Here is a 26,128-nt window from a genome sequence, read left to right as displayed (position 1 = left end):
TATGCACCCATGTAGTTGGGTTGGAGTAGAGAAATCTGTTATAGCCACAGAAACAAGGCACCATACCTGCTTTCTGTAGACCCTAAAACAGGTAAGTCCAATCCACTGTGTCAAATGCTTTCTCAAAGTCTATTAAAAACAGGACCACAGAAGGTGTCAGGAGGTGACGGTGGGCCAGTGCGACGTGGAGTTCCCTGAGGCACTGCCTTGTGCCCCTTGCTTGCATGAAGGCACATTAGTCCAGGTGTACAAGAATCTTAAGCGTCGCTTTCAGGCGTGTGTCTAGTATTGTGACGAAAAGATTAATCTCCCTATTAGTTATTGAGATGGGATATTATTGCGCACAGACATTGGGCAGGGGACTCGACTTTGGAATAACCACAATGATGGCTGTATTAAGTTCCTGTGGAAAGTGACCAACCTCAGTGACTTCAATGTAGAGGTCAAGTAATTGCGGAGAGAGGATTTCCCTGTATTTGCTATAAATTAAGAAGGGTAGCTATCTGGGCCAGGTATCTTCCCACTCGCCAGGGCAGATAAAGCACAGGTAATCTCTTCAGCAGTGATGGGCTGATGCAAAGTATGCCTTTCAGCTCGTGACCCTATGTCATCCAAAAAGGGTGAGTCTAATTTCACCTGCGGTTTTGGGACTACTGCGTATAGATGGTGGTAGTAATCTGCAAATGCTTGGACAATGTCTGGGGTAGACTGCTGGAGGATACCAGCAGCATCTAATATCTCAGATATCACTCGGCCAGCAATGAGTTGTGTAGTCAGCCACTTCTGTAGATTGACATTTTTATCACCCTATATACTTTCCCATTGGAGGCATGCCACACTTGACGCGCTGCCTCAAGCAAAATAAGGCGATTCTCAGCTAGGGTAAGCTCAAGCTGTCGAGAGGCCTCCCCCTGGGTGTCATCAGGAAGTTGTGCTTCTAGCTGGAGGATGCGAGCCTCCAGCCAGGTCACATGTTGAAGTTTGTCACTCTCTTTCCCTCTGAGAACATTTTTAGCATACCCTCTGATTGTAGCCTTACAGGTCACCCATAGGGTGCTGGCAGATTTCACTGTTCCCTGATTAGCTTGGAAGTATGCTTGAAGCTCATCAGCTAGTGCTTGAGAGTACATCTCGTCTTTAGGGTTCCATGCGTTAAGCCAACAGATGCAGCTTAGGGCGGTAGTTGTACAGCCCAAGCAGACAAAAACGGGGACATGATCAGAGATCCCCTAAGGAGAATCTGTATCTCAGAAACGTGCAGACAGTTGGTTCTGGCATAAATATAAAGTCTACACGAACATGGGAGTGATGAGCTGCTGAGGTGCATGTCTGCTGTCATTGTTTAGGAATTCATAGTCTCCATGTGTTGCATAGGCCTAGGGCGCTCACCTAGCTGGAGAGCTGACAGGCTCTTGCACATCTATGTCTAGAGGGGTGACTAAGGAGTTGGCATCGGGATCAAGGACTGCGTTGGAGTCCCCTCCCACCACTGCAGTACCCATATTAGGTTCATGAAGGTGTGTAGAAATGACTTGGACACCAAGGGGGGGTATATAGACATAGTAGATTTAGATTAAGGCCTTCTATCCTGTCCTCAAGGACAAGGTATCGACCCTGGGGATCAGGGAGAACACAGTTAATCAGCATGGGGAAGGAACGATGAATGAGAATCGCTACCCCTTACATAACCAGCATGATAAACTCTTTCATATCCCTGGGGCAGTTGGTACCAATAAAGTGAGTCTCCTGGAGCAACAAAAACGCACGAAGGAAATGACGGGCATATCGTAGAACCATGGAAACAATTAATTTGATTAAGGAGCACAATAATGTTCATGATAAAATCTGGAAGTCTGAATGTTGGCATGTCGGGAAAGTTAGGACAGGAGAGGCGAGTGTCACATAGGGTGCTCCAAAACCCTGTGGTGTACTGCATCTGGAAATGTACTGAGTTAGTGAATGTATAGTGTACTCTGATGTGGTGGGACAAAAATACGAGAATCAATGTCAAACAACAAAACACAGTCCCCGTTATTAAAGAAAAAACAACCCACCCCAACAAACCCCACCCCATACTTCTATCTCAGAAGCACCCGTTTCCCTTGAAACTACAACAAAACCCACAACATTACATAGTTGAACGTGGAGTAGTAGCCTCTCCTTTATGCAGGATCACCGTTGGCCAATAGCTAGCAAGAAAGAGAAATAAATATGGTTGGTTGGTCAGACGTCCCTCTAGCCAGCCACAATGGGACTTCTAATCAAATTGTAAGATTCGAAGATGGTCAATATCATCATTATTGAGGTGTAGGAGGGCAGATCCCTGTGGAAACAACGTGTCCGGGGTAAGTTCAAGAGATGCAGCGTGGTCTGCAGCGATTGCTAAGAGTCTTTCGGCTGTGACTCAAAGGTGTCTGAGTCCAGGGAGGGCAAAACGGCCGCCACTTGTCTGCTCTCTTGCAGTAGTGAGTGTCGACCCTCCTTTTGACTATGTCAGGTGGAGGCTTTTTCCATGTAGGTAGCCTTTCAGTAGATTGGGGTGATTGGTTTGGATGGTGGAGTTGTTTTCCTTCAGTGAGCCAGTCCGACGCAGCTTCTGGTGTGTCAAAGAAATTTATTTTCCTTTCATAGACCACTTTCAGCCTCACAGGGAGCAGGAGCTTATAGGACAGATTAATGGCCTTCAGCATTTGCTTGACCACCACATACAACCTCTTTAGCCTGCACTTCTCTAGTGTAGTCCACGAACACCAATATTTTGGAGTCCTTGAAATGCAGGGCTGCAAGGTGCCGGGCTTCATGGAGGATGGAGTCTCTATCTCAAAAGTTGAGAATACAAGCTATCATGGGTCTATGCAGAGCTTCTGGGGGTGGTTTGGACAGTAGAGCTCAGTGTGCGCGATCCACTATAAACCAGGCAGATAGCTTGTCCACTGACATTCAAGACCTAATCCATTGTTTCAGGGACGACGTGGGGTGCGGGATCTCTACACCCTCCGGTAATCTGACAAATCTGAGATTGTAGCGCCCCGATCAGTTCTCTGCCTCTTCTGTGTGGTGGTGCAGTTCCGCAGACTGAGACATGAGGAGAGAAACTTTAATCTTGAGGTTGGAAACTTCATCTTCTGTCACTCAGTCTCTGTAATTCTGCTGGTGGCATTTCATAGATCCTTGCGCAGGAGCACCATATCCACGTGGACTACCTCGATTTTGGTATCCACCGCCGTCTGCGATGCATGGATATCCTGAAGGGTCTTGGGGAGATCTCCAGTGTCAAGAGACACTTGGTTCACTGAAGTCACTCTCTAGTCCTGCGGCATATTTGTCAATATGAGTTTGGGAGGAATGTGGATGGGGGTCTATGTCTTTCCCCATGTTTGCATCTGGAGGAATCGCCAGGAAGCAGTGATCCAGGTGTCCTGCCCACTTGCTGATGGGAGCCTGACAACACGAGCAGCCAGGCACCTATGGAATGTGGAAAGAGCAGCAAAGGCAGTTCAGGTATAGTCAGGATCTCAGGGTGGGATATTTAACACACTCAGTAATTAGTGGGTGTGTCAAATAACACTGAACACAGAATTCCACCCATAGAGTAATCAATTAAACTTCATATGATCTAAAACTGTTTTTTCAACTGGAAATCACTTCAAAATATTATAATAAATATCAATTGGACGTATTCATATTTTCAACGTTGATTGCACAAACGTTGTATACTGAAGGATTTTGAATAGTCGCATTTTGATATAGGGTGACCAATCAACCATAAAGTGATAGAGTAACACTGTCTTCAACCAGAAAATTACCAACTATAGCCTAAATGTTAACATTTGTTTAATCTGTTATAAAAACTTTAGAGTTTACGTTTATAATATATCTTATACTGTATTATTTCTGCAGCGATTAGAGAGTACCATTAGGGGAGGCTCCTTCAGCTTCAGTTATTGTTGAGTCAAACTGTATATGGATTTAGGGTTATGTGAGCAAGATTCGATTATCATACCTGATATTTTGAAAGGGCTTGATATCACATAGATTTAGGATCTAACATTCAGTGAACAAGGGACTTCAAAATGACTGTTCTTTAAATGCAGTCCAATTCAAAATTGCCATCTCGAAGGGCCAACATGCTTAACTCTTTGCACGGTTACTGTTGATCTCCATGATAGGTGCTGTGATCAGTGTTGGAATAGGACACCTGAAAAGTCATGGACGATAGAGTCTCACAGCATTTGCAGCCCTTGACTGCTTCTCTGCAAGTCTGTGACCTCTGGTCATTGAGATGCCTCTCTAGTAATTTCTTCTCTGATATAAAGACCTCACATATCATGGGTAGCTCTTTTTAATGAGCTAATGTTCAGGCAGTGTTGAATTATCATGGCCTTATTTCTTTCCCCCTTGCTAAATGCCCAATCTTCATCTCACACCAGACAGTACAGATTCCTCTTCTTCCAGAGTAGATCAGAGCAGCATGGTTTCACCAGAAGCCTTGGCCTGTTTCTTGCTTTTGGGAGGCAGCAACCAACAGGTGCCCATCTCTGGCAAATATCCCTCTGGGCTACTCCAGTAATCCATATTAAGTACAAAAACTGGATGTAAGTGCCCGGCAGTTATCCTGGTCTGGGGGAATGTGCGTCACAATAAAGTAATGGATCCAAACACCACGATTCTCAGCACAACAAAAGGAGAAGGAAGAGGAGCTCAAGTACTATGGCAGGTGGATGGTTACTAACATAGAAGCAAATGCTAATTACCCCAACACATATCAGCATCCAGATTTTCCATGGCACAAGAAAGAAGAAAGACTGCCTGAAAAGTAACTATCATCTTGTGCATGCACTGACAAGGTCCACCAAAGAACAGCATTCACATTGTTCACCGTTTCACAGTCACACAACTCTTGTGCTTAATGGTATGCAAACAGCACATTCACACACATCACAGTAGGGTGAGCGTTAAGGGCCCGAATTATGGACAACTACCAGGTTTTCTAGGTAATGATTTAGAAGAGTGAAGATTTTGACGCAATAGGGGTAATAAGGCAAAGGTAATTTTGCTACTGGTTTCTCCATTAGTGAAGAATCCTCCAATGGAAAATTTACCACTTCCTCACCAAATGGACACATTTTCTCTTCCTGCTCAACTGTAAATTAGACCAGCAGTTATTGACAAAGGACCTGTGCACCACACCAAAGGTTAATTTCACACTATGTCCTTTGCATTTTGTCTGTTTTGCACAACAGGGTGTGATAATAACCAACATTCCATTTTAGCCCTGCATTTTTCAGACTCCTTTACCTAATAGTCGGATTTTCAAGTCACAAAAGCCTTGCCAATGTGAAACTTAACTTCTAGTTTCGATCTCATTAGCAAGATATTTGCTGTTAGAAGTCCATTTTCACAATAACAATATTTCAGTTGCAAGGGTCTCATTACGTTGGTTAATTTTTTCCTAGCTCCTTAGTGTTGCGATGCTGAGCATTGTATAACGGTGACACAGCCCTGGTTACAAAATATGTATTGTTTGATTCTTAGCTAACAGCAATATGTAATTTATATAAGTCAATGTTATCTTTCAACAAATTAGTGAGAGAAGACACTAAAGAAGTAGATTGCACAAAACCTCACTATTTCAGTGGAATTTAGAAGGCCCTGAGTTTCCAACACCACATTCATATAACCACCAAAAAGGCTGGATTGGTATGGGATACATCACATATTATGTTTTAGGGATACGGAAACTGTAAATCTTTCAAAATATGTGTTGTGTCTGTTTGAAGGTCCTGGAAACCAATGTGCTCTAAGAATTGTATGATTGTAATTAATAAAACAATAAAGAATAACTGAACTGTCTTGTAAATTATGAGTGCTGTAGGAAGGATGTATGTCTCAACACAAAGTATAAAATATGGATCTGCAGCAATATCGATTGTAGAATATTGATTTTCACTATATCATTAGGGTAAGCATATAAGACTAAGTACAGATTTACTTTTCAGTAAAGTAAATCTGCATTTACTTATATTTGCTTAGTTTAATGGTCATTCAGAAATAAATACATTTAAAATATTGAGATTCAGAAATATCTAGTTTTAAATCTCATGATCCACAAATATCGTGATGCAGGGATATTTTTGACAAGAAAATCAATTTTAGAGGTAAGTAACATCAATGTTAAATATATCTACGTTGTAAATATCGATGTTAAAAATAATTATGCTATTAATGTTGTTACAAACATATCTATGTTGTTAATATTGATTGTAATAATATTTATGTTGTTAATACTATTTGCAAAAATATTGTTGTCAATAATATTATTTTTTTATTATTTTTATGTGTTTTAGAATATGTGTTAATTGTATATGTTTTAAATTGTACACATATTGTTAATGTTTTTAAATATAGTTTGTAAATTTTTAGTTCTTTTTTAATTTAATTTAATTGTTTATTGTATTTTAGTGTTGTAGCAAGTTGTGGGTTTTGCCTGGGTATGGGGTGGGAAGTAATTTAATTCTAATTAATTATTTTTCAATTATCATTAATGAATTAATTTATGGTTAATTATGTAAATTCTCTAATTTAATTTTTCAGTTAAGTTGTAGGTGTGGGATGGGGATTTTGTATGTGGTACAGGGTGGGAAGTAATTTAATTATAATTAATTAATAATTTATTTTTCATGTTATTAATGATTTAATTGATAATTAATCATGTAAATTCTCTTATTTTTTTCAGTTAAGTTTTAGGTTTGGTTTGTGGGTTTTGTGGAGGCATAGGGTGGGAAGTAATTTAATTATAGTTAATTAATAATTCATTTTAAAAATTCATTTTAAATTCGTATTCATTTTTAATTGCAAATTAATTATGTAAATTTTTTAATTAATTATTTTTTTCAATTTACTTTTAGGTGTGGGTTGTGGGTTTTGTAGGGGTATAAGGTGGGAAGTAATTTAATGATAATTAATTATTAATGAATGTTTAATTATTATTAACTATTTAATTGATAACTATCTACCTAATTCATTTTTATGTTATGTTTTAGATGTGGGTTGGGATTTTATAGAGGCAGAGGGTGTGAAGTAAATTAATTATAATTAATTAATAAATAATCTAATTTACCATTAATTATTCAAATGCTAATTAATTATGTAAATTGTTGAATTATGATAGTTTTTTAGATTAGATTTTAGGTGTGTGTTGTGTTTTTAGTGTTACACATTGGAAGTTAACTAATAAATCTATATATATATATTTTTTTTTGATCCACATTTACCTTCCAAATTTCCCTCACATGACCGGGGAGTGGGTTTGGGGGGGAGCAGCGAAGGTTCTCACACAACTGCTCACCACCCATCTCCGACCTCGTCGCCCCTGTCTGGGACAAACTTTACACCCAAGCTCCAGTGCGGAAGGAAGAGGAAAGAGTATAATCATAGGATCACATCCTACCTATTCATACCTCACCCCTTCCCAATCATTGCTTCACCGGATTCCAAACTCTGATCCTCTTACAAACTTTATGACAGTCTAACTTAAGATGGTAAATTAGAGAGTTTTTCCATTAGACAAAAGTAGGGGGAACAGGGCTGATCCATTTCCTACAAATCTCCCTTCTTGCCACAAGCATCATATAAAACAACAGTTTAGCTCCATCTCTACCCATCTTCTGCGCCTCATATGAACAGCCAAACATCACTATCAGAGGCTTGGGAGAAGAATCTCCTTAATTGCATCACCCACCTCTTGCCAAAACTTACGGAGTAGAGGGCAATCAATAAACATATGTAGATCGTCAGCTGATGCAGAACCACACTTCTTACACCTCACCAAGTTATCCTGTCTCAGCCTGGACAATTTTTTGGGAGTCCAAAAGGCTCTGTAAATAGAAAATAGATGATTTCTCCTTAACGCAGCAGGTTTAACAGTATTATACAGAAGTGTAGTGGATACTTGCCAAAGGTCTTTAAGCTGTGGCTCCGGCAAGCACTCCCTCCAAAGTTCTTCCTGGAGGTTAAATTCACCATCCACAATGTCCATCATCGGCCAATACCATCTAGCCACTTCTTTCTTCATTGGAGTATCCAGCTGCATCTGGTCCACAAGTCTGTTAGTACTTCCCCCTTCCTCTGTCACATTCCCAACCCAAGTCTTCATCTGAAGGTATTTAAACTTAGACAGCCTTCCTCCTACTTCCATATTAAGGTAAACCAACTCCCTAAGTTCACCATTATAACAGAGATGTCTTCATTGCACAAAACCTGCCTCTTTCAGAGGAATAGCCAGGGCGTCTTTAGTCCACTCCAGGGAGCCAGGAGATTCCCAAATAGGCACATACTCATTATAATATGACAATCTTGTGATCTTCCTCATCTCATACCACAACACTGCCCAATCATGTAATATCTTAAATCATATTTTTTTAAAGAACTCCGGATCCCCAAACTTATACAAAGCCAGAAGTCAGGAGCCGCCAGACCACCTTTTTCTTTCTTCCTCCTGAGCTTTTTCCATGATATGCGAACACCTTTAGATGCCCAAATAAAACTACTAATTTTCCCCTGCAATTTCTTTAAAGCAGCCTTGCTAAACATTTAGGGCAATGCATTGAAAATAAAAGCTAATTTGGGAACAATCACCATTTTTACAACATTAATCTGACCTATTATAGTTAGTGGAAGAGTAAGCCATTTTCTCAGTAAAAGGTCCACCTCCCTCACAACCCGAGCAAGATTTGTTTCCGCCATTTTACATATATCATGTGTTACCGTAATCCCCAAATATTTAACTTCTTTCTTTACATTCACTGCATCATTTAGTTCCATATTCCATGCCATAATTTCAGTCTTTTGATTATTAACAGCATAACCAGAAATTCCCCCAAAATCCTCCATTAACTCTTGTAGAACTGGTTTGGCCTGACTTAAATTCTCTGTATAAATCATTACATCATCCGCATATAAAGAAACCTTCCTGACAAGATCTCCACACCGAAAAGGAAGTATTCTCTTATCTCTCCTAATTCTACAAGCTAATGGTTCAATATAAAGGTCAAATAATAATGGGGATAATGGGCACCACTGCCTCGTCCCTCTCTCCATTTTTACCGGAGGAGTGAGCATATCATTAACCAAAATTCTTGCACTTGGGTCATGATAGATTTTTTGCAATGTTCTAATAAGTTGGCCTCCAATTTTATATGATTCACATACCGTAATCAAATAACTCCAATTAACCCTGTCGAATGCTTTTGTTGCATCCACCATTACCACCGCCAAAGGCATATACATCGAAGTGGCTAAATCAATCGACCCTACCAATCCCTGTGTCAATTCATGTATATGCCTACCCTTCAAAAACACTTTCTGGTCTGTGTGTATGAGTTTCCCCATAACCATTCCTAATCTATCAGCCAGAAGTTTAGCAAAGATTTTATAATCACAATTTAACAGCGATATTGGGCGGTATGAATCACACTTCCTGGTGTCTTTGCCGGGTTTTAAAATTAACGTAATAATCGCCTCTTTCCAAGAAGGAGGAAGATTCGCATCCACCCCATAATATTATCACATAATTGCTTAAGAACTTTAGAAATACTACTACCCAGAACTCGATAAACCATTATGGGTAACCCATCTGGTCCTGATGCCTTCCCCAATTTGCCAGCTAAAATGACCCGTTCTACCTCGCTCCGCTGAAACGGATCATTAACCACACTTCTCTCCTCTTCATTCAGAGTAGGTAAATCTAATTCCCCAAGCCACCCTTTCAATACCTTCAAAGGCGGCTTCAAATTTTCTGCATATAAGTCTTTAAAAAAATTGAAAAAACCTTCTTTCACCTGCTCGCCACCTTTTCTAATCTCACCCGAGTCTTCGTCTCGAATTTCTGTCACCCGATTCCTAACCCTATCTGATTTTAACTTCCAAGCCAACAATTTACTGCTGTTCTCACTGTACTCAAAATGTATCACCCTAATAGCTTCACATCTCAATCTGATCCTGCGGTCCAAAAGAGCTGCCAACTCCAAACTAGCTGTTTGACGTTGCTTATATAAATCGTCAAATTCTTCACCCTGCTCCTTACTTAACATTCCCTGCTCAAATTGTCGCATTTGACTCTCCAACCTGCTTATTTCTTTATTATATAATTACCCCCTGTGTGCAGCTATCCTAATCAGACATCCCCTCAAAAAGGCCTTAAATGTATCCCAAACTATCGCTAAGGGAGCTGAGCCCAAATTTATCCTAAAAAATTCCTCTGAATCCGCCTTCAATTCCGTAACCACCTCATCTTCCAAAAGCAGAGTTCTGTCTAAAGTTCACCTTTTTTCCCTCCTTTTCGTTGGCAACCTAAGATCTAAACTGACCGCCGAATGATCTGATAAATATGTACTATTGACTCAACAAAGTCCCTCAAAACAGTATCCAAAAGGAAGTAATCAATTCTGGACTGATGCCAGTACTTCTTATTATTATAAGAATAACCTCTCTCTGACCCCCTCTTATCCCTCCAAACATCATATAACCCCCATTGGGACATCATTACCCGAATCTGACCCTGCATTTTCTCGTTTATTTTGGACCTACTACCCGCTGATCTATCTAATTCGTAGTTCAATACAAATTAAAATCACCTGCCCATATTATTGGATCTAAATATTGGAAAAGAAGATCTGAAAATTCCCTTAATGGGCCTACATCATCCATATTAGGACCATAGCATCCTACCAAGGTAAAGACATATTCAAAAGCAGAGAGCTTCCCTAACCACCCACCTGCCTGAGTTATCTATGGGACCTTCCAGAAAAGTAATATTGGCATGATTCTTAATTAGAACAGCCACCCTTTACTACCACTCAAACAATTTGAGCTAGCTATCTGCTGAACCCGCCCACATGACTTAAAAACTTCAAAGCATTCCTCCCTAGAAAGATGGGTCTCTTGTAAGATCAAAACATCAAATGGGGCATCCTTCAAATATTGCACCAGCCTTTTCTACCTACTCTTTACCCTAAGACCATTTACATTCCAAGACAGGAGTCTCAAATTCTTTACTGCCATTTTCCGACATAAAAACCACCTACCTTCTTCCACCCCCCATCCATAACTCCCCCGCCCCCCAGGTCTACCTACCACAATGAGGATCTTTTTTTTTCCCTATTATGCTCCCCACCCAGTGCTCCCCACCACCATCCCCTTGCCCATTCCCCCTCCTCCCCAGGGAACCCACCCAATCATTAACCTGACCAAAGTCAGAGTAGGGTCACCGTACCTAACTTGGGACTTCGCAAAAATTAAAAAAATTAAAAAAATCTCCTGACCGGGGAAAAACAATAGAAGCTTAGGTCAGACCTTTCTCATTCCCGCTCCCTTTCTCAATTTTACTGATCAACTCGTCCACCTCCTTCCAGTCCGTAAAATTATACATTTTGTTATTCACCATAACCCTTAATTTAATGAAGCAGGGAATTTTAACTGAGCTGTTGCACCCAGTTTTTTCAACATGTCAATTCTTTTACCCAGCTCCCACTGTTTATTTAAAGTCACAGACGCTAGGTCTGACCTAATTTCAAATGGGGATCCATTTACTGACAATGATTTCTTTTTTAACGCCCGAGCCAGAATATGTTCCCTTCAGTGAGTATGTTTGAAAATAAACAAAAATTTTCCTTGGTCTATCCCTGTTGGAAGGCAATTTTGCCGGGACCCGGTGCACCCTCTGAATATCTTTAGCAATGTCCTCCTCTGCTTCTTCCACATTCACCTCCTGCTTTATCAATCGGACCATGAAGCCTTTTGAATCACCTTCTTCCAACCCTTCCGGGACCCTGAAAATCCTCAGATTATTCCTCCTCTGATTATTTTCTAGTGATTCCATTTTAGCCATTACTCCTGCTTCCCCTTCTTTTAAATATCTTATTTGCTCTTTATTTTCTTCCACCACCCTCCTTAACTCGGCCACCTCCTCCTCCAAAGCAGCTGTCCGGCCTGCCAGGTCGTCAATTTTCTTCCCTAAGTCTTCACAGAGGCCCCTAATCTCTGCCTGGTTGGCATTTTAAGTCTCAAAGCCACCCTTCAGTTCCACAGATGATGCTTTCAACATATCCGCAATTGAGTGCCCCTGATCTTCTCCGACGGGTTGAAAATCTTGTACTGCATTTACCTCCTCTTGCCTCTCTACAGATCTCACAGAAAAGGAATACTGCGAAACACCTCTCTCATCCACCTGAAGGTCTGGGCTAATGCCCTCTGAACTAGCAGCAAACTCTAACTTGTCCGATTTATCCAGCTCTTGCATACTCGCACCCCCGGTTGACATTCTAGGTGATCCTGGCAACACTCAAAAATAAGTCCTTACAGATTGGGTAACCCAGACTTTTCTATAGTTCAAACCTCCAACACTCTTCACATCCAGTCTCTTTGTAACTGAACTATTATCGTATTCCGCCTTACTTCTCGCTGCAGATGGTTTCTGGAGGGGGACCAGACTTTCAACTTCCACTCTTTTCTTACTTTTTTTAGAGCTGCGCAGGGAATACGCTACTTGTCCCAAACTATTTTTAGATGCCACCTTCCCCCCTTCCTTTCTGGTCCCCACTAACCCCTTTACCCTGTCCACCATATGGTCTGAATGAATTTCTACAGTGCTTCTACCAAAAGAAGCGTGTCCCTGGTGCACGGAACCTTCAAACCCTTTAAATCTTGTTTTTTCCCCATCAGTACCTGAAATCACCAAGTCCTCGATGTACTGAGGAATCCTAAAAATCCTGCTCTTCTTTCCTGAAGGACTCGGCCCTGTGCTGGCCCCGCCCTGGTTTCCCCGGTAGGGAACAAGAGCCGCCACCTCCCTGACCCGAAAGAGCTCCAGGGAGGCTCTCAACAACGGCACCACCCTGTGCTCTGAAGCGCCCATGCTCCCGCCAGCTCATTTCCCTCCCTTGCACCGCCATAAAACCAAAAAACGCAAACCAGACCCCCACTGCCGACCCGTCAAACCTTCACATTTCCCCAGTAAGGCATAATTATTTCACCGCGCCGTTCACGGAACGGAGCCATCTGCGACCGGCTCCTTTAGACGGCCGCCATGTTCCCTGAACCACTTCGCCCCCACATGCACTCTTAAACTAATAAAGCAAAAAATACAGCTGAGACTTCACCGCTGTTGCTGATATGAAATGTGACCATACACTCTAGTACACTCCTTAAGGAGTTCCCACATTCGCAGCAATATCTAGGGTTGTCACATGACAGGTTTTCTCCTGGCACCACCAGTATTTTAATGTCCTGGTCGATACAAAGATAAGGAGAGTTATCTAAAGCCGCTATTTTCTAGCCTTTACCTGTACATACAAAACATATAATTGGAAGGTACTTTTAAAAGGGTTATAACACTGAGCTAAAGATCTTTGACTAATAATTAAAGTAGTAAAAGAGAACAGGCCAGTTACAATTCACAAAGACAGTTTTTTTTTTTTTAAGTCGTTTGTAGCATCACTTCTAGGTCTTTACAGACTTCCTATACTCTAATTCATAGATTAATTCCATTCCTCTACGAAGAAAACCACAATTTTTAAATCTCGCAGAGGAGAAATGTAATCCGGTGTTCACCTCTCTCACATATAGCACATTTAGCGCCACACACACAAAGAATGGCGAACTCCTATTTTTTAAACAAAGCGCAGCGTTTACGCAAGTTCAAAATGTGAGGAGGTGAAAAATCAATGTACAAAAAAGGAAAAATGTCATTCGCTACAGCCAGTTTGGAAACTCATAAGAAGCTCTAGCAGATGCAAAGTAAGGATTGCCGGTAGTCTTATCCGCTCACAAGGTGTGCTAGCCAAAAAAACATTTCTGTATTACCCCTAAATGAGGCGGTCTTGTGCTAATACCACACCTTCTCCTCCAAGTAACACGATCGGTCCACTGTGGTTCTGCTTCTAAACAGTTCTCCTGAGGACACTGTTACCTGGATTACTGTGGCTTGGCACCATCAGTTCGAGATGGACTGCAAAAGCGCCGCCATGTTATTCTCGGTATTGTATATTATTTCAGGCTCAACGTTTTTCTCTCACAGATTTCACTATTTTCTTCAAACACTAGTAGGGGCTGCACAGATTCACAGCTGGAGATTCCTTATTCAAGGTTTGTGGAAAGGCGCTCCTGTCCACTTTAGCAGGTGAAACGTTTCTCGTAGGGATCGTCAACAAGAACCAGTCCCCCGCCGGGCACAGCTCTCCCGTTCTCCGGTGGCTGGACTCAGGAGAGGCCGGGGCTCACAGACGTCTTGCTGTGGTCTCAGGAGGCCAGGTGTTTCTCCTGGGCCCGGGCGGAACTCCGGCCGCAGACAGTCCCTGCTGGCACAGTCCCTACCCGCACACAAACAGGGCTCTCCGCACATGCGCAGCCCACTTGTGGCGCTCTGGGAAGTGCGTATAGTTTGTACAGTAATGGGCATAGGTTTTTAAGTAATTATCAATTAAAAAATGGTTTTCAATTAAAAAAAAATTTAAAAAAATTTATTTCATAGGGTAATTGTGTCATACTTTTTTTATTTTTATAGGATTTTAATTTTTGGCTGTTATGTTTGTGAGGGTATAGTGTGGTATTTTAATTATATGAATAATATTTGTATTAATGGATAATAATTAGTATAATTTGTAATAGTTATGTTATTTTTTTGCATTTTTCTTAAAATTAGGAGATTTGTGGAAACAGTGTGGTTCTCCCTGACGGCCAAATCAGCGGTCCACTTGCCCTATTACCAGTTAATCGGGTACACATAGGAAAGACCACCACAGCATCGCTGTCACCGCCAGGAAATACAGAATATGACAGCAGTGATCGAGGCCCATATTGATGTCTGAGGGTGGGCCACCAGTCCCACTGCTGGTCCAATCATGATTCACATTTTGGCCAATGTGACAGTGGTGGCCAAGCTACCACACCTGAGCTGGCGGAAATGGAAGGATAAAAGGCAGAAACTCACCCTCACTCACCTGTACAGTACCCTGACGTCATGGAGCTAATAGTAAATGTCCTGATGCACTGCTGTATGACCCCTAAAACCCACACCGTCAGAGACACAACCGGCGGTAAGTCCTCATCTCACCTGCTTACATTCGCTTTCCACCTCACAGACGCACAGAAAGGTTCTGATGCCCTCTTTGGCCAGGTCACTGACACAGCACAGGGACACTGTCCCAATATCAAAATGTGTGTCTCAATAAGCAACAAGGATAGTGATGTTTGTCCACAATACACAAACACAACAGCAGAGCCTCACTTTCAGGTTTGCAGCCTCCGGGTAGGTCTTGGGAGATGGACTTTACGGGCAGATGGCCACAGTAGTCCCACAGGCTCGCATTTTCCCAAGGGGCCCTTTCCCTAATATAGGAGGGTTATAAACTAGTGTGCTTTTTTATGTAGTTCTTTATGTAAGTTACATTCTTTTCACCTACCTCTGACTTAATTTGTGTTCTTTAGTGAATTAGGAGTTTCTTTTTTCATTTTCGGTCCTGAAGAAACGCCAATAGATCTGTTAGGGACTTCATAGGTGTGAAACATCTCGACCATCAATTTATGGTTGTAGGATCAATATCCCTTTTCCATATTTTCTCTTGTAGAGTGCATGAACATTATCCCCCTGACCACTCCCTGTGTTTTTAACCTTGACCTAGACCCTCTCTAAAGAATTAATAAATTGATGTTAGGGTTTAGAGCCAATTTGAATCCCGTCTCCAGCTTTTCACTTTTCCTCATAGGTCTGAATCTACCCTGCGCACAACAATGGCACTTTTTCACAAAAGATCTCTGGCAAAGAGCCCCCTTGAGGAGCCCGTCCGACATTGTAGCACCAGCCTGACGAGGAGCAGGCCCTATGATGAAGCAAGACACCCACTGGGTGTGTGAAGGTTCTGTCTTCTACTTTTAATAGTACCCTTTTTTACCTGAGGTTTCTCAGTAGAACAGTACACCTTACTTATTTATAATGAACTTTGGAAGGATGTGCACTGGACCAGATTTAAAATCTCTCCCTGTCCTTCTATTTTTCAAAAGATCCACACTAGCATCACAGCAAATAATCACTGTGACAACCTCAAATTTCGCTCAGGCTATGTCCAGTAATGATAGACAACAAACCTAAGTAGGAATGTAGCATTAAAATCAAACACACCTTCTATGGTATAGTACTGTACTAGACCATCACACATCAGACACATCAAACAAGCACATTTGGAAAATGCTATCCTAAACAATATACCTAAGAACTAATGCAAGCTCAGCAAGGAAATACCCCCTGCAGAACAGGCTCGTTACAATCAGTGGGCCCCCTGAAAGTCTGGGTCCCTGGGCCACAGCCCACTTTGCCCATGCCCCTAAATGTCTCTGTGCACAGGCCCCCAGGCTCAAGGAATAACCAGGACATACAATAGCATCAGCAAGTGCCATGTATATGTGTGAGATGTGGAAGTACAAGATATTTGAAAAAGCACATCAGCAAGTGCATTCCTCACATGCAGCTAAAGTAGGTGTAAACTGCACAAAAACAATGGACAAATGTCACAAAAAGACGACAAAAGGCCATGACAATTAACTACCCAACAGGTGTGGAGAAATAAATGGCTAACTTGCACACAGTCAACACATATCCAACCTACACCATAGGGATAAGTGCAAGCCAAATGAGGGTGACAATGCACAAGACTATTTGAACACTTTACCATTTGAAATACCATACAAAGCAATGTCAGGCCCAATTTGGATACATCACACATATACAAATATAAAAACCTTGTCACATTGATCACCATTAAGGATGAAAATAACATACCTTCAGTCCCACATTCCAATGTGACAAAGAATAGAAATTAGGTGGGGCCATGATGACTGCCTGACCAGAAAAAACCTATCCCCAACACATTCCACCACAATATGTGCATGTAAATATCAAAGTACAGTATAAACAGATGAGGAGCATTACCTGTCATAATGTCTAGACCCAATGACATGTTGTCACAATACCAATATTAAAACATGTGGATTTTCAGAAGTAGCTAGGTAAAAGCAAAACAAGGACCATGGTGTTCAAGAGGAAAGAAAACACTGTATATACATCAAAGATTGTCCAAGCAAAAACAAAGACCAATAGCCAGTCCTAATTATATATGTTGGTTGGAAGAGGAACGGGTGGGTTGACACTTAGGAGGGGGGTCTGGGAAGTGAAAGGGTGGAAAGTCTCTTGAAAGGGGTAACTGGAGACCTGGAAGGGGTGGATGCAGGGATACTTGAGGTGGGTTTGGAGGTGTGAGAGGTGGTCTTGGGTGCAGGAGGGTGGGATCTTTATTTGTAGTTGGAGTAGAAGTTTTAGTAGGGTTCAGGGCCAGGGAAAAGGATTGGTCCTCCACAGGGAACTTAGGAGTGGGTTTGGGAATGGGTGCACTTTTCGAGGGAGAGGGAGTGACTGTGACTGATGTGCCGGGGGGTGTTGTTGGTGCAGGAGCACAAGTGTAAGGTAAATGTGCTGCAAGTATAGATGTGTCAACTAAAGGTGGGGTGTGCTGGGTCCTTGCTTGTGTGAGTCTGTGTTTTTTGGGTATGTATGAGCTGAATATGGGGTCAGTGCTGCTTGCTAAGGTAGAAGTGGAGGAAATGGGTGTGGTTGATGAAGCTGTGATGGTGACTTCAGCTGCGGTTGTGCGTGGTGTGTGAATGGATGTGACTAAGGGGGTTGCATGTTTGTGTGGTGTTGTCAGTACTGGATGTGGTGGTGGGTGCATGTTGTGTGCATGTGTGTGTTGCGTATGATGTACTATGTGTGGATATGATGGGGAGTGGTGTGTGTCAGTGGATGTTGTGTTGTCTGTGGTGGGTGTGCATTTAATGCATGTGATGGAATCTGTGGTGGTGTGTATAGTGTCAGAGTGTTTGGATGTGTGCCTGTTTTTTTTCTTGGGTTTCTTCCTGTGTGGATGTGATGCTTGGGTCTGTATGGGTGTGTGAGTGGAAATGTATGTGTGTGCTTTGGACAGGCTGGGGAATAGGATATTGATATATGGAAAAGGGTTAGGGGAGGGACTCTAGATGGGGTGGATGGGCAGAAGAGGAGCCTGGAAGGATCTCTGTAGGCCAGACATAGTACTTTGAACACCTCCCAGGTAGTCCACCATCTGGTACAGATGGCTACCTTGCCCCTGGAGGGCACTTAGAATGGCAGTCTGACCGACAGAGATGGACCTCAGGAGGTCAATAGCTTCCTCACTCTGTGCAGCAGGTGGGACAGGGGCAGGAGACTGGCCCTCTTGTAGGAGAGCGGGCTTGGTCAACTGGGTGGGGCCCTACAGGGAGAGTGCTGATGGAACTGGTGGTGAAAGACAGGGATGAAGATGATACTGATCTTGTGGGGTGTGCCACCACTTGGAAGTGTCCACTGGAGGAAGACTCAGAAGATGACAAACTTGAGCTGATGTCCTCTGTGGCACACCCCTCAACCTCGCTGCCACTGGGTCCCTTGCTGTCCTGCAACTCAGAGCAGTAACCACTGTGGCCAGAAGTTTCCCCAACACTTTTGGAACTGCCCCCCTTGCTTGCCATGGATGTATCTGAAATTTACAAGGGTTGATTGCATCAGCGTGAACACACCTGACCATCAGATTCAAGCACAAAATATCAAAATAGCACAGAAAATATTCAAGCATCTGCTTGGCTCACTACATGTCACCCAACATTAGCAGGAGCATGTGCATGCATGCTGGATTATCTGAAAATAGTTGGTCACAGTGATGTCACAATTCCCCCCAACCTAGAACAAATGCTTGAATATGAACACTCCCTCATCATCCATGTAGTCAGACAGTTGCCCACCTTGTATACTTTGGTGCTTGTAGCATACACTGCTGAACCAAAGACACAAGATATGATGTCTAACAGGACAGCCCTACATTGTACACAGAAGCCCCAGATACCCCTTAATGCTCATTTTCCTGGAAAAACATCATGATATGGTGATGGGCAAGTCAATCAGCACGGTAAATGCAATAAGTGCTGTGGCAGGGATCATGTCACATGCAAATTCACACTGATTACATTTTTCTGGTGATACTTCTCCATATAACCTGTTGGAAGACAGTTCAATGAAAGCTGTACTGAGGCAGCTTGACTGCGTATCACATGTAGTATAGCAATGTAGGCTGAAGAGAATCATGACCTAGACGTGGGGACATACATTCTACAAATACATGTATCATATTAGTTCATATGGCACCAGGAACATCGCCAATCAGGCTGGGAACTGGTGACAACACCATTCTCAGCTTGCATTCACAGAAGCCCATACACCTTTGATGTCTGATGTATGTCAGTGAAGGACAATGACATAAAGAGGTAGACACACTTCAGTTTTGATGAGATGGCACAACACTGCACCATTTGGAATAGGAAACAACAATGGCCCTGTAAAATTAGTGCAGGGACTCACATATGAAATTAACATTGTCACATATTGCTCCCTGATGGGTCCCTCGCTGTCCAGAGACTCATAGCCAGAACTACTGTGACTAGGAGTTTCCCCAGCAATGTTGGCACTATCTCTTTTGCTTACCCTGCATGTATCTGAAATTAAGAAGGGTTGATTGCATCTGTGTAATCAGATTCAAGCACAACATAGCACAGGGTGGGGGGCAGACTACTGCATCTGCTTGACTCACTACATGTCACCCAACATTAACAGGAGCACATGCATGCATGGTGGATTATCTGAAAATAATTGGGCACATTAATGTCACAACCCCCTCAAACTAGACCAGATTTTTTAACGTTAACACTCCCTCATCATCCATGTAGTCAGACAGTTGCTCACCTTATATACCTTTTGTCCTTGTAGCATACACCGCAGAACCAATAGCACAAGATATGCTGCTTAGCAACAGGACATCCCTGCAGTGTCCACACAAGCCCCAGATGCCCCTTAATGCTCATTTTCCTGGAAAAACATCATGATGTGGTGATGGGAAAGTCATTCAGCAAGGTAGGTGCTGTGGCAGGGATCATGTCACATGCAATTGCATAATTCACACTGATTACATTTTTCTGGAAATACTTCTCCATATGACCTGTTTCAAGACAGTGCAATGAAAGCTGTTTGTAAGGTATCATGCACAACAGTGGCCAGTACTCACTCCCTAGAAGCTGCTGTTGGGGCCCTCAACTGCCCATCCAGCTCTGAATAGGCCACAGCCAGAATGCAGGCCATGGGGGGGGGGTCAGTTGCACATGTGCACACCATCCCCATTGGGAGGACTTCCCCAGCTGGACCTCTGTAATCTTCTGGGTCCAGCACCTCAGGGCCTCCCACCACTTCTTACAGCAGATGCTAACACACATGTTAGACCCCAAAGGTAGGCACTTCTGGGTTATGGCTTTCTATATTGCTGCTTCTGATGGGCTCTGACCTGTAGGGACACAAGAGATGAAAAAATATGTCAATCCAATGATTTGGTTATTGTTATTGGTTGTAACTCAATTTGTCTACAAGCAGCACAAGCCAAAATCAACAATAAACACAATACGTTTGTTTTCCACAGGTTGAATACTAGCAAGACATGTAAATACACTTGTGGTGTCATCTGTTGCCCAACCTCATCTCTGGTCTTGTCCTACACTGACTAAGCGAACACACAACCATCATGTTGCCCATTTACATATACTGTGCTGCTTGTCACAAAGAAAAATTACACACCATTTTGAGTTTAATAACAGCACACAATTTGTACTTTATTATACAGACACCTTTAAAGCCAGGTCCATTGCACACAGGCCATACATCTTGGAAGCATAGTACAGACTACGTCCTAACACTTGGCCATTCATGACCGCCCTCCCATCCATTATAACCAGTGACAGCTTCCTCAATGCTGATGTGTGGAAATGTGGACAGGTTACCGTAATGTCATATTATGTCTGTTGGAGTGTTTGCAGTATGTATCTGCATTCCAAAGTTGTCTTTGGTATGGATGGTTGTTAACAAATGTTTGAGTCATACTCAAAAACACTCGTGAAACAAATTATACCTGAACTGAAACTGTGTAACATGGGCACTAGGCCTGTTTTGGTAAATCATTACATCTGGTAATTGGAATCCAGCCCTGTATGTGGAAGGGACCTGTCGACATGATATATGACACATTGCCAATGTGGATCAATGGATTGAGGCATCAGGTCAAAGGGGTTACGTCTGTCACCATTCCAAATGTATTGCTAGTAAAACTAAACCTGGCTAATAATGTGTGTTCAAACTATTACTTTGCTCATCCAGGGTTCATAGATCTAGAGGGACAATACTCTTGGCCTTAGTTGTAGTGCCATGCAACTCCTGCCCCAGCCTGGTCCATGGTAAGGTGTCTGTGAGCTATTGCTAGTTCATAGACAACATATGTCTGGAGAAATTAACTACACTGCATGATACTTGGGAAATTGCACCTACTTTACCTCATTCTCAAGAGGTAATTCCAAGATATATTCACAGCTTATGCAGTAAGGGCCAGACATGTGTTTGCAGAGTTAGCATGTTCAGAAGGCTATATTACTCTCCGCTCCCAGGAAAGCTATACATGCACATATGGGTACCTACCCCACCAGTGGAAGATAGGGCTTTCCATACTTCACACATTACAATGATGATGTTAGGTACACAATGTATAATGTTGCCCAATCCCAGAGATTATTGTATGTAAGGGCCACATCACTGTAGCACAGTAACCAGAGTTAACATTAGGTGACAGAGGCACAATGTTACCAGTGGAAAGGACAATTATGAATTAAAACTGAGTGACATATGCATGTGAGAGAGTTACCTGTCTCTCTAGTGAGCCATAGAGCTGGCCATACAGGGAAAGGACCTCAATAGCCAGCATCTCTAGCTCCTCTGCTGAGAAGGCATGGGCCTTCTCACTTGCTTGAGTGGACATGATTGTTCATGCAGCAACAGCAGCTAAAATGGAGGAGGTCTTGATAGCAGCAGTGTGAGGAGGAAATACATGTACCCGACGTTTGCGGTCGTCATTCTTGGCGGACATAGCCTTTGGCCCGCGTACGCCACAACCAACAGTGTTAGCCTATGGCTATGTCTATCATGCACTCATCCACCTACTGCATGCTCGACTTCCCCAAGCGGCACCTGACACACACTATTCAATATGCTAGGTTAGGCAACCGCCATTTCAGCGGGTGATATTGCTGTAATGGAGACTGTTATCTGCGTCACCACCACTCCAAATGAGGGGCTACATCTGTAATTCTGTACACTACTTTTGACAAGGATATTAATTAACTCGTTCATGTGCCTAGTGCGTTAATGTACATGTTGGCTTGATTAGCGCAGTGCACTGTACACCGTAGTTGACGGTATCCTCCCCATTCCCAAATAAATGGAATATATGTTTTTTGAAAATATACATAACTGTTGTACATTTTGCCCATCAATAGACAAACGACATGTCAGGGCAACAATGGGGATTGTTAATGGATATGGCACAACAAACAATTTAAATGAAAATGTCTTTTTGAAAATTTAAAGTGTTATATACTGTCACATGATTTTTAACTTCCTATTCACATACGTAACTGTGGATATTGTGAGCGACATTCATATGCTCTTTCCAATTCAAACCTAGGTACCGTGTGAGAGGATGACAGCCTCCTGTGTACCGCCCATTGCCAGACCTTCACACTGGGGTAAAAAGGGACATCATCTGCAAATTTTGATTGAGTAGGCAAATCATACATGACCTGTGGCATCAGTTGGAGCCTGATCTCTTGCCAAAAAACACAAATACCACACGTTTTACAGCAATAGAGAAAGTGATAGCAGTATTGCAGTTCCTGGCAACAGGCTCCTTTCAATACACCATGGCAATCTTTTGTTGTCTGAGACAATCAATATTCTGTCATGTGCTAAGAGATGTGCTTTCAGCACTGATACAACACCTTGACAGCTACATCCGGTTCCCCAGGTGTGAGGATTTAGCTAATGTGAAGGCTGGATTTTATAGAGTGGCCAGGATACCACATGTTGTGGGAGCCATTGATGGCACCCATATTACCTTAGTACCACCACAGGGAACAAGTTTATTGCAACAGGAAGAACTTCCATTTGATCAACATGCAAGTTGTCTGCCTGGCTGATCTGTACATTTCCAATGTCTGTGCCGCTTCCCTGGATCTGCCCAGAATTCCTTTGTCATACCAAACAGCACCATATCCCAGCGGATGTCACAACTACAGCTGGAGAGGGCCTGGCTTGTTGGTAAGTTTGATGTGAGCTAACTTTGGGTGAAGTGAGGTAGTATTATCAGGAACTGTGTAACTTATTGTTGCACCTCTGACGGTCTTCCATCTAGGAGACTCAGCCTATAACAACCTGCCATGGTTGTTGGCACCGCTGAGGAATCCTTCAACGCCAGGAGAAGTCTGCTTCCATGAGGTCCATGGAAGGACAAGGTGGCTAATGGAGCAGGCATTTGGGCTCCTGAATGCCAGATTCCGCTGTCTGGACGAAACTAGAGAAGCCCTCCTCTACTCACCCGGGTAGGTCTGTCACATTGCTGTGGCCTGGTGTATGCTCCACAACCTAGCCCTGTGACAGAACATACCTTATATTGCAGAGGACAAAAAGCCTGAAGAGCTACTGGGTGAGGATCATATAATGCCAAATGATGATGATACTGGTGAGGAGCTAACTTTGCAGCAAGATCTCATCAGCAACGTCTTCTCATTAGTGTAAGTATTTTGTCAACTTGTTATGACTTGGACTGTGCCACCTATTGTTATAGTGATGATGGAAAGAGTATGTTGAGGGGGAATATCATGGAGGACAAACTGATGTTAATCCTGGTTGAAGGTGTTTGTTGAGCAAGGAATGACAGATGCTAAATACTTTGGTGGTACTTTGTTTTGCTCATTCAAATTGGAAAGGACTGTGTTCTCAAGGATTTCTCTGTCTCAAAAGCCTTACCTCAATTGGTTGTCAGTAAATTTTTCAGTCTATTCTGTTTCAGGTACCTTCACAATGGCATCATCATTTGGATATTTCATAGTTGTGACAATACTGTTTTTTATGCTGTTTTGAAGTACAATGTGGAGAATGGTAGTGCTGTGATATGGCCGAGACAGACTTTGGATGTACGAATCCTGGAGGAGGACAGCTTGCACAGTGATCTTTTGGAGGGAAGGCGTAGACCATTGCACTTGATCCTTGTCATGTGGTGGTAGTAATCCAATCTGTGTGCCAACATGTGTTACAACAAGACGTTGTGTTGGAGCCCAGACATTATATTCTTCTTCAAGATTGCCTAAATCTTCATTGTTTGCTATATGTTTATAGCTGTTGATGTCTTTCATCAGTGTAGGACAAGGTGCATATAGCACAACACAGACATTTGTTGTTGAAATTCCACAAGATACTGTGAGAATGTAGATTGGAATCATCTTGTGCTCAGGCAATGTTGTATTGCTATGTGTATGTCTATTAGGCTCATTAATGAGTGGTTCCCTTTGTGGACTAGGTGAAAGGTTTCCTGCCGGTGACAGAAAAAACACTTAAAGTTTGCCTATTCACAATTAAATGATAAGATGTGCCCCCTCCTTCCATGTTGAGTTTGTCTGCACAATGAATCATGACCACTGGTGCAGAACATTGTTGTCTTGTCTGATTGGTCATGGGGCCTGACTACTGATGCTGCAATGTACTTAAGCTGGTATATGAGTACATTCATGAATGTATGTTTGGGTGAAACATGGTTGTGCTCCTGAGCTAAAACTTGGACAACTCCAACATATCCATACTTACACAAGTACTTAGTTATTAAATTGTCAAGTTCATGTGGCAGTACATGCACACGTTATGTTATGTTAATGAAGCTTATACCGTGCATGAATCACCCCTGGAGGGGTATCTTGGCGCAGCTACAGGCATAGGCCCTCATTTTAAACATGGTGGTAATGACCGCACCGCCGCCGGTGGCGGTCATTACCACATATGGCATGGCAATTCAGACCGCCATATAATGAAGACAGTAGTGAACTGGCTGCTTTACCCACCGCCAGGCCAGATTCGACCGCCGGTAGGCACTTTTGACCCGGCAGTGGAGGCCAGACCAGCAGTGGGATAATGTTCCCATTTCCACCAGGGATTTCCTGGTGGGATACCCTGCCAGGTAATCCCTGGCGGAAAGCGTGCAGGTGACAGGAATTCTCATTCCTATCACCTGTATGTGACACACCAGGCCCCCCCTTGCCACAACCCTCACCCACCCGCCCAAGCTCCTAGAACCGCCCCCACCCGAACCCTGAAAAATGACCCCATCCCTCCTCCCTCCAATCCCCCTGTAGGCCCTCCCCAACCCCGTCTCACCATTCCCCACCCCCCACTTCCATACAGGTCTCCCCAATCCCCCACATATACATGCCCCCATATTCTGACATGCACATATGCATTCATACACGCAGACACCCCCCTCACAAACACACACGCACACCGCCATCCATGCACTCATTCACTCAACACACACATCCCCCTTCCCTCTCGGGCTGCACTTACCTGTTCCGTGGTGCTGCTCTGCGAGGGAACGGGGTCCTTGGATGCTGCTCCACTGCATTGCTGCGCCTCCATACACAGCCACGACTATGACTGCATCATTATAGGCGTGGCAGTGTCTGGACTGACGTGGCGGTGGTGTGGAGCAGCATCCACCCCCGCCACCAACCGCCAGAATGGCGCATTGCGGCCCTCACCGACATCAATTGGTGGTGAGGCTCCATGTGCCAGAATATGGCGGGATGCCTTCCGCCGCCACTGGCGGTCTTCCGTCGACCGTCACCATGGTCGGCAGCAGGCTATCCCGCCATGTTTAAAATGAGGGCCACTGCATTTGTGCAGGTGTATAGGTAAGTGATTCCAATACATAGGTGCCAGATATGAAAAAGATCTTCCATCTGCGTGGGATTTTCAAATCTGTAGTACAGTAAGCAAACCTTTATCTGTAGATTTTAAGAATGTATCAGGCCGATATGGTACCAGCTCCAAGGAGAAATAGCAGGGTCCTATGCCATTTAGTGATGTGTGCATTATACAGCA

The sequence above is a fragment of the Pleurodeles waltl genome, chromosome 1_2 (genome assembly GCF_031143425.1).
Source record: "Pleurodeles waltl isolate 20211129_DDA chromosome 1_2, aPleWal1.hap1.20221129, whole genome shotgun sequence".
Taxonomy (NCBI): Eukaryota; Metazoa; Chordata; class Amphibia; order Caudata; family Salamandridae; genus Pleurodeles; species Pleurodeles waltl.
The sequence above is the reverse complement of the archived record's forward strand: the minus strand, read 5'-3'. Positions refer to the sequence as shown.